Source organism: Bidens hawaiensis, unplaced genomic scaffold (assembly GCF_021521415.1).
Source record: "Bidens hawaiensis isolate Kalapana, Puna unplaced genomic scaffold, B.hawaiensis_p1.1 tig00007412_1, whole genome shotgun sequence".
Taxonomy (NCBI): Eukaryota; Viridiplantae; Streptophyta; class Magnoliopsida; order Asterales; family Asteraceae; genus Bidens; species Bidens hawaiensis.
The window spans coordinates 512,024-521,459 of NW_027491516.1; the positions used below are offsets into that span (position 1 = coordinate 512,024).

Sequence of the window (9,436 nt, forward strand, 5' to 3'; positions counted from 1 at the left end):
AATCTTTACATACATTTTGCTTCCAAAATTAAAATCTTTTAATGCATTTTGTCACTAAAGATTGAATATTTCTTCAAACCCATATCAACCACCCACCACCACCGTATACCACCACCTTCTTGACACTTGATACTCAACCAAAGATTAAATCTTTCTTCACACCCATATCAACCACTACCACCATCATCCACCACCACCACCATCCACCACATTCTTAATACTTGTCATTTAAACCCCCACAACCACTTTCTTGATGAACAAGGTTTCAATCTTTCTTCATACCCATTACTGACGAAAAAGATATTTTTTTAGAACAAACCATCGAATCCAATAGATTTGTACTAAATTCATCTGAGTATATTAAATTCAACTTAAATGCATCCGGGGAGATGAGTTTCAATAAAACGCGAATCTCAACTTTTTTTGAAAACTCACGGGTCAGACACATTTAAGTGGAAGACCATGGTTTTTGAGGGGATGATTTTGGATTAAAAAATAACGACGAAGACATATTTCAACTAAAATTTGTCGTCACCTTTACACGTGTCATTACCACATTGATTATCGAAATCTGTCGGCACGATTCCAAATGTACGACGAAGATTATTTTGATGGACTAAAATTGAAAATTAGAAAACTTTTGGACTATTTTCAATTTCTCTCTCATTATTTGGACTATTTTGAGAATTTTTTCTTAAAAATTTATAGGTTATTACATGAACCTTTTAAATAAAAAGAAAAATCACTCAACTCACAATCCTAAGCATCTCTCTAAATTATAAAAACCCTTTCATAAAATTTATTGGGTTAAATAAGAATACTCTAATAACAACATACACGGTAAAAACAAAACCAAGATGAAAAAAAGGTGTCAAAAACGCTATCAGTTACTAGTCAATGTTACTTGGTCCAGTGGACAGGACCCAAAAGCAGATCTGACGGCTACAGTTGTCTAGAACTTGTATTAAGATTGTGACACGTGGCCTATAAAAGGTCGTGTATCAGGAATGATAATGTAATCATTCTTAAATAATTTGACATTCTTGACTAGCTTTGTACACTTCCTTGCATTCACTGCTTGACTACAGTCCCAACCTACACACCTTTATTAGATTTATTAAATCACATTTCTCAAAAATCAATACATATAAGGGAAAAAATTTAAAATAACTCATTTAGAGTATTCCCAACCCATTCTTCATAATTATGTGAGGGGGATTGATAAATTATAGGGTAAAGTTTTGAATGGACGTGAGTGTAAATTATATGGTGGAGAGAGAAATGTAGTGATTTTTTGTAAATTTGGGGAACATTGTTTGCCCCTATTTATTTTTTAATATTTGTTGAATTGGTTGTGAGTAGAGGAGAGAAAAAATTGTAATAATAAAGGTATAAAAAGTATTATTTAATTAAACTGGAAAGAGAAATGTAGTGTTTTGTAGTGTAATTATAGGGATAAGGATGGGGGATGGACTGTGAATGCTCTTACAAAATGTGATTTCAAAATTGTCTCATCTAATTTAAGTTTTCAACTTTGTCCCTTTGGTATCTCGTCGCCGGTGATATGTTAGGGAACACCGACAACGTGTTACCGAACAAACCAGATAACGACAAGTGGTCGGAATTTGACTGGAATTGGTCGTCCATGATGTGTCCTCCGGCCCATTTCATCGCGACAATATGTTATACAACTTCTTGTTCACGATGTCAACGTCGAGCTGCCATACCTGACACCCATGTTCACATCGCCGGCGACGACTTCCCGAATCTCATGGTCGGTGACTTGTTGACATAACATGGGGTTGACGATGCATTTTGGGTGCTAACATAGGGCTGATGATGCGTTTCTGATGTTAATGCAGGGTTGACGATGCGTTTCTGATGCTAACGTAGGGTAGACGATGCGTTAGGCCCATTTTTTATCGTTTAACCTTTCAACTTCCACTCAATACATACGCTTCTTCTATCATTTAACCTTTCAACTTCTTCTCGGTAACACGTCGTCGGTGTTTTCTAACATGTCGCCGGCGACGAGATAACGAAGGGACAAAGTTGGAAACTTTAAGGGAGGTCAAATTTGGAATCACATTCTATAAATGAGTCATTTTAGAAATTTCCCCTCATTATAAACAAATATATATATATATATATATATATATACTAGACGAGTGCCCGCGCGATGCAGCGGGAAATACATACCTTGGTAATCACGTAAGAGATTTTTGGGTGCTCATCGTTCTTTTTGAAACCGTGGATTAAAAATTCTTATTTTAAACTCAATTTAGTATCGAAGTACAAATGAAACCGAAACCTAACCATTGTTAATGGTTTGTTTTTGTTGGGTTTTGATTTTCAACGGTTTGGTTTCAGTTTTCGATGACAAAAAACTGCTTGGCTCACGACTTAGTTTTAAACCAACAAAACCAGACCACAAACGCTTATACCTAAAATGTTATTTTTTTAACTAAAAACAAACTATGACAATATCATACTCAAATTAAAGAGAATTAAATGCTCATTTTTATGATGCAATTTTAAAAAAAATATTAACGTATGAAAATGTTATGATCGTTTAAAAATCGTGGGGGGAATTTGGGTTAAAAGTGAAATTATAAATAATATATAGTTAAAAGATATATTGATCAAAGTTGTAATTATTCTTTAAGTTTCCAAAAGTTGATTAAAGTTGAGGGGACACGGTTGTAAATAAGTTGAAGAAATATGAAAGACACGTGAAATTTAGTATTAGAATTACTACTTTATCCCTATGTGAAGTTGTTATATGTGTTTGAAAATTTATAAATTACTTAAAAATTGGATGTCTTAATTTGCCCATTAGTGGTATATTATATATATATATATATATATATATATATATATATATATATATATCAAATGAGAACTCTTATTTTTATTGAAAACTTAGAGAACTCATCACAACCCTTAAATAATTTGATCAATGGTTCAAAACAATAATAGCATCATTATAAATAGATAAGATTTGTTAGATATTTTGATAAATTAAAAAGGGTACCATGGTCCAAATTTTTCTTAGAAACCGTCATCTCTCTCCATTCTAAATAAATTCCTAATTTGTTGCATATCACCAAATAATTTAGTATTTCAAATTAATAGCCATTTCAACTTTATTTTCAAAAAGATAATAAAGAGTTTTAAAATGATATTTTACGAACATTCATTGTAGTTGGATTAATCTTTAAATAACCCCTCTTTACACATGCAAAACATTTACGTATATTGTTAGTTACATATATGTAAAACAATGTTAAACATATATATAATAAGGTTACGTTGACATGCGTATGTGACAATTTACGTACATGTAGATAAATAAAAATAAAAAAACAATTAACAAATAACATTTTTGCATATTAAGCAAACAAAAATCACTGAAAAAGGTACATATACTCATTTTATTTAACGTTTAATAATTTCGTTTTTAAACTTTACATATATGAAAAACTGTATATTAGTTTACATTTTACATGTACGAGGGACATGATCTTATGTATTATTTTTTTAAAACACATACGTATGTTTAATGAAAAATATCAGCAATTCATGTTTGTTTGATGGTCTTTAAAAAAACCATAACCATGGATAAAAACCGTAGCACTAATCTTTGCAGTTATTAATAATGTTAGGAGAAAAGTTAGGAAACTTAAAATTAAATGGCTACCTATTTTACCAGAACACCCTTGTATTATAAAGAAAAGAGAATTTAAAAGACATTAAATGATTGGTTGGGATTAGTTCCTAAATTTCTTAAAACACAAATGTTGAGTAGTGTTCGTCGTAATGATCTGAATGAAGCTCCACCGTCAAATAGTGTTCATCTTCGATCTCCGCCATAACCGTTCGTCGGAAAACACAGTAATTATTCTACTTTAGTTCAATTTTTTGTAGTGTTAGCTGATTAGGTTTTCGATATTGTTTGTGTTCGCGAATTGAGATAGTGTTGGTATCCAATTATGCAAGATTGATTAGGTTTTTGATATTGTTTATTGTATTTCATGTATTGAGGTTGGTAATTTGACGAATAGTTGATGATTTAAGCTCCATTAGGTTAGGGTTTGAAACCGGCTTGTTTTTTCCTTTTTAAAAAATTATGTGATTATACTAAGCTCGACTCGAGATCGTGTTTAGTGCCTTAAACGAGCCAAAGCTCGGTTTTAGCCCGGGCTTGGTATATATATATAGTTCGTGAGCTGCCTGTCTTGTTTGCACATTTAGTTTCAAGCACCTTTGTTTGTACTTTTTGTCTAGCTTTAAGAAAGGATAACTTTGGAGTTGAATTTGGTTGATAATAAATATATGTATAACTGTCACTTAGACTTGGATGCCATTTGAGTTTTTTTGTTACGGTTGAATCGGCCAATGAAAGTCTTACAGTGTGGATTCATGATTGTGATATATATGATTTTATATGGCTATGGTGTATGATGGATTTTGCTTTGTTGTTTGTTGATGGTATGCTTTATTGTTAACCATCTGTTGTACTTTTTACAGCCTTCGCTGGGTGTTTGTGTTGTCTTCCATATTCAGTGCTAGGTACATGTTTATGCTTTGGTGTGTGGCGCTTTTTTGTTCTCTATGTGACTTACTGTTCATCATATGTCACTTCCAGGTTTCCTTTAACTTTAAACTTTGTTGCTCTGTGTTTTATAACTCTACACGTTTACAGTACCGTTTTCTCGACATGCCTCTTTTACTACTTAAGGATACAAATTTACAATTCACGTAGTTGTTCTAAAGCTATCTATTCTTTCGTTCATTTTTTTGTGTTTTTATTTTCGTTCCATCCACCAAGTTTGCTATGCAAAATATTCTAAGTTAAAACTTGGTATCCTTTATTTAATAGGTGGCAATGCTGATTGCTAAAGAAGTATCGTTAGCTTGCCGAATGGATGCACGAAGAGGTAATCTTTTAAGTTAAGATAATTGTCCTTTCAGTAACTTTTGTACTTTTTTTATATGGCTTGCATATACGCGAGTTGACCCGACCTATTTGATTTGAAAGCAATTTATTTAATTTTATCTTTTTTTCACGTATTCGTTCTTGAAATTTACATTTTTTCACGTTTGAGCTTTTTCTTGAGTCGATCTCGAGTAGCTCGCGAGCGGCTTGGCTTCTTTGCATTCTTAAACTAGGCTAGCTTTGATATCGACTAATTGTTATTGCAGAAACAAGCTTACTTGGTTATATGCCAATGCAAATGGGACCCTTATCTACAAAGATGCTACTGGCCGAGCTCTAATAAAAAAGGGCACTTGGTAAGTATTTATTATTTTTGGTGACAATACTATACTAACATCTATATTACCGGATATTGATGGAAGTTATGCATGGACAACATAACCATATACAATAGCTTGGTTAGTAAAGAGGATTTTCTGTTATGATGATCATTTGGTTTCTTTACAGAACTATAATAACATTCAAATTTTGACTACCAAGATGGGTATAAACTAAAGTTATTGAATTCTTTTTTTGTTTTTTATTCTTCACTCGCATTATGTTTTACTAATAATGTGGACGTGGTTACTTAACAAACTTATCTGGAAACTTGTTACAGGTCTTCAACTTAATAACATAGAGCCTACAACTGAATTTAGCAAAAGAAAGAGCTACTCAACTTGAGTTTGAAACCATAACATTATAGAGGTATGCTAATCATGTACTAATTCATAACTCTTAATCTTCTTTTGTTTATTTTAATGTTTTTAATGAATTGTTCGGTGGGAGTTCGTTTATGTTTGTTTATTTAATAAGCGAATGAACATGAACAAACTTTTTTTGTTCATTTAATTTAATGAACAAACATAACACACGTTTTGTTTGTGGACGTTCGTTTATCTTTGTTCATTTACACTCATTTATGTTAGTTTGTTACACAAGTTAGTGTCCATATTGTTTATATAGTGAAAAATCTTTATTTTTCTATTAGGTACCTCGCATGAAGATTAATAAAGATGGCGAAAGAGGTTGATGAGCGTGATGTAGTTTTCAGTTTTTATTCAGATATTTGTTAATTTCTTTGTATAGGTTTGATATTTTGTCTTGATTTGATAGTTATGGTTTAATAAAGATATGGTTTATGTATTCCAAAAGTTTTTAGTGGTAGTAGAAATAAAGTGTCACTAAGCCCAAAGGTTTTGTAGTGGTAGACAAAATAAAGAGCCACTAAAGTCTGTAGCACAAAGAAGTGTCACTAAAAGTCCTAAATGTTTTTAATGACACACGGAAAAAAGTGCCACTAAAAGCACAAACGCGTGTAGTGGCACATGAAAAAAGTGCCACTGAAAGTCCAAAATGTTTTAATGGCATTCGGAAAAAATGCCACTAAAAGTCAAAAATATTTTTAATGACATACGAAAAAAAGTGACACTAAAAGCCTAAAAGTTTGTGGTGGCAGACGAAAAAAGTGCCACTAAAAGCCTTTAGTGGTAGCGCTTCTAGTGGCACTTATTTTGTGTGCCACTCATTCCAACAAAGTTCTTTAGTGGCACTTATTTGGTTTCTAATGACACTTTTTGTGTGCCATTAAATGGCTTTTTATTTGTAGTGTCTTAACTAAGGCGTAATTATATTGGTTAAACATGTGATTAGTTTATAAAAAGTAAATGTTATGTTGCAAATTGTCACTTGATGAGAAATGTTTAATCACTCTTAAAAGAGACATTAAGTGCCGAGCTTGATGATAAGCCGAGGAACTGCCATTCTTGTGAGGCCTTGGTTAATAAAATATAAATCTTAAAAGAGACACCAAGTATCAAGCTTGATGATAATTCAGTGAACTGTCATTATTGTGAGGGCTTGGTTGATAAAACATAAATCCTAATATAAATGTGTACCAAACGAAGTATTAGTAGTAACTAATCATCTTTAAATTTGACAATGTCGACAATGGTGTGTAAACGGATTGGTGATGTTAATTCACTAGAATTGGTTGGTTATTTGTCAAGTGAATGTGCAACATAACTTATTTCAAATAACTCTTGGGTGGTTATTACATGTGTTCTATAATCGTCCAAGAGTTGTGTGGGATAATACTTAGTAATTCAATGTTGATCATTTACAACTTAACTAATAACAATTGGTATTTAAAGTATAATACAAAGGTTATTTTTACTAAAATTTCAAGAACAATTCACTTAGTAATTTAAGGGATTGTCTCATCTTTAAAGTAAGTTACCTTATAAATACATAATATAAACTACTTACTTACATAAAATGATGTTTTAATAGAGGTCATGAAGTTATGCATATATCTTTCTTTAATTATCATGGAATAACATAACTTAGGAATGGAGTGTTTGTAACATTTGTCAATTTCGGACACGAAAACCCGACCCATTTAATTTTTTCTTTTTTAAGTTATGATGCGCTAAAAGTAGTGAAATAATTATTAACTAAATTACGCTAAACTAGACACTAAGTAATACTCTAGACTCTTTAAAACTCGACTAAACTACTGACCGTCAAGTGAACGGATCGACTCTTGTAAGGCTAAGTAAGTCAGGATATCAAAGCCATGAGACTCTTTATGTAACATCCTAAAATATTCTAATAATAAATAAAGAAAGTTGCGTTAAATTGTCGTGTGTTAAATAATATTAACTAGCATCTAATAAGGAAAAGATCTTGGACTTGGACTAATTAAGATGGATTAAAGGGAATGGGCCTTAGGTCCATGGGCTTTAGGGGATATAAATATCCTCTTAAACCACCATAAAACCCTAAATCCTCATTTCTTTCCATCCTAATCTCTACACACTCAAAAACACACACATATCACTACACCATATACGGCCGAGAGGGAGACGAGAGAGATTTGAGACCAAAAGGACGTTAGCTTGTATTAGATCTTTATTACACGAGCTATATACAAGATCTAGAGTTCATAAACGAGCTAAACGAGATCCAAACGAGCACTAAAGGTATGTTCTTGACCCTTTAAAGTTTACGTTTTTATAAGCGTTTAGCCTTGGAAATTAGAACGAGAATAGATCGGATATAGACGAAACGTAAAGTTGTAAAATTGTTGCTAAAACGAAGCTAATGAACTCATAAACCTATGCGGCTCGATTAAATGAACCCCTAAGATCTAGTTTTGAACATTTTAATCTTAAAGGTCCAAACTTTATGCACTTTCGGGTCGTGTTTTATCCAAAAATGGCCACGGGAATGTTTGCGAGAATTATTAACCTCTTATCGATATATTACACATTAAAACAGAATGATTATAGGGGTTTTGGGATGAGCCGTAGCTGCTGCTGGGTAACTTCGCCCGCAGCAAGTCCGCCCAGCATGTTCGCTTGCAAGTTAAGTTCGCCACTGGTTAAGTTCGCTACTAGCAAAGTTCGCTGATGTTAACTTCGCCAGTAGCTAAGTTCGCTGATGTTAACTTCGCCAGTAGCTAAGTTCGCTGATATTAACTTTGCTAGTAGCTAAGTTCGCTGATGTTAACTTTGCCAGTACCTAAGTTCGCTTAAGTTAAGTTCAGTAACGAATCAGATAGCGAACCAGACTTAATACGTTATGAAGAATGAGTTAACAAATTAGAAAGTAAATTAAAATCCTAATAGAAAATGTGTTAAGACAGTTAATGAAAATAAAATTTTTCCAAGCTGACCTGGCAGCTTAACCCCAGCCAGGGGCTCTGCCCCTTGGACCCCACTAGGGGCTGCAGCCCCTAGAACCTCGCTGCCAGGGGCGCTGCCCCCGGCCCCCCGTTCGTTGTGGGTTATATAAAGACTGAAATACGATATGAGTAGTAATAGTTAATTGATACGTGTAATTGTTATACGGTTAGTCGTGCACAGCTCAAGAAAGGGATTACCATAAACGGTGAACGTAACCGCATTTAGGTGAGTTTCTAGCCCCATTTCCTTGTTATGTTTTCGGGGCCGTGTGCATACTCGACGTGATAGTCAATACACTTACCTTAACTGGTAAGTGTATGCCTTATATGGTGTATATGTTATGTATGTATATCTTAAATGTGAATGAAAGCTTGTCGGTATGTGAACGATCTTCGGATATTTCACATGCTAACAAGGGAGGTATGCTTATGATAGATGAATGTGTATGATAGATATATGTACAATATATGAGTATGTATGAATGATTAAAGAAAGTATGTATGTTATGGGTATGTAGAGACGGTATGTACGAAGATGAAGAAAGAGGGACCAGACCCTAATAATATCTGAGATAGAAGGGACCAGACCCTAATAATATTTGAGATAGAGAAGTAAAAAGGGACCAGACCCTAATAATATATAAGATAGACAAGAAAGGAAACAGACCCTAATAATATATGAGATAGACAAAGGAAAGAGGGACCAGACCCTAATAATATCTGAGATAGAAAAGGACAGTAATTTATATAGTATGAAAGTAGTAAAGTAC

At 33.1% G+C, this 9,436-nt stretch overlaps 1 long non-coding RNA gene across 1 annotated transcript; it reads left to right on the forward strand.

The window, feature by feature from the left end:
* The first annotated feature begins 3,800 nt into the window (after nt 1-3,800).
* Nucleotides 3,801-6,532, forward strand: LOC143635148 (uncharacterized). The gene is made up of 3 exons (XR_013153999.1): nt 3,801-4,940; nt 5,598-5,686; nt 5,970-6,532. It is a non-coding gene; the product is annotated as an uncharacterized LOC143635148 (long non-coding RNA).
* The last annotated feature ends 2,904 nt before the right edge of the window (nt 6,533-9,436 follow it).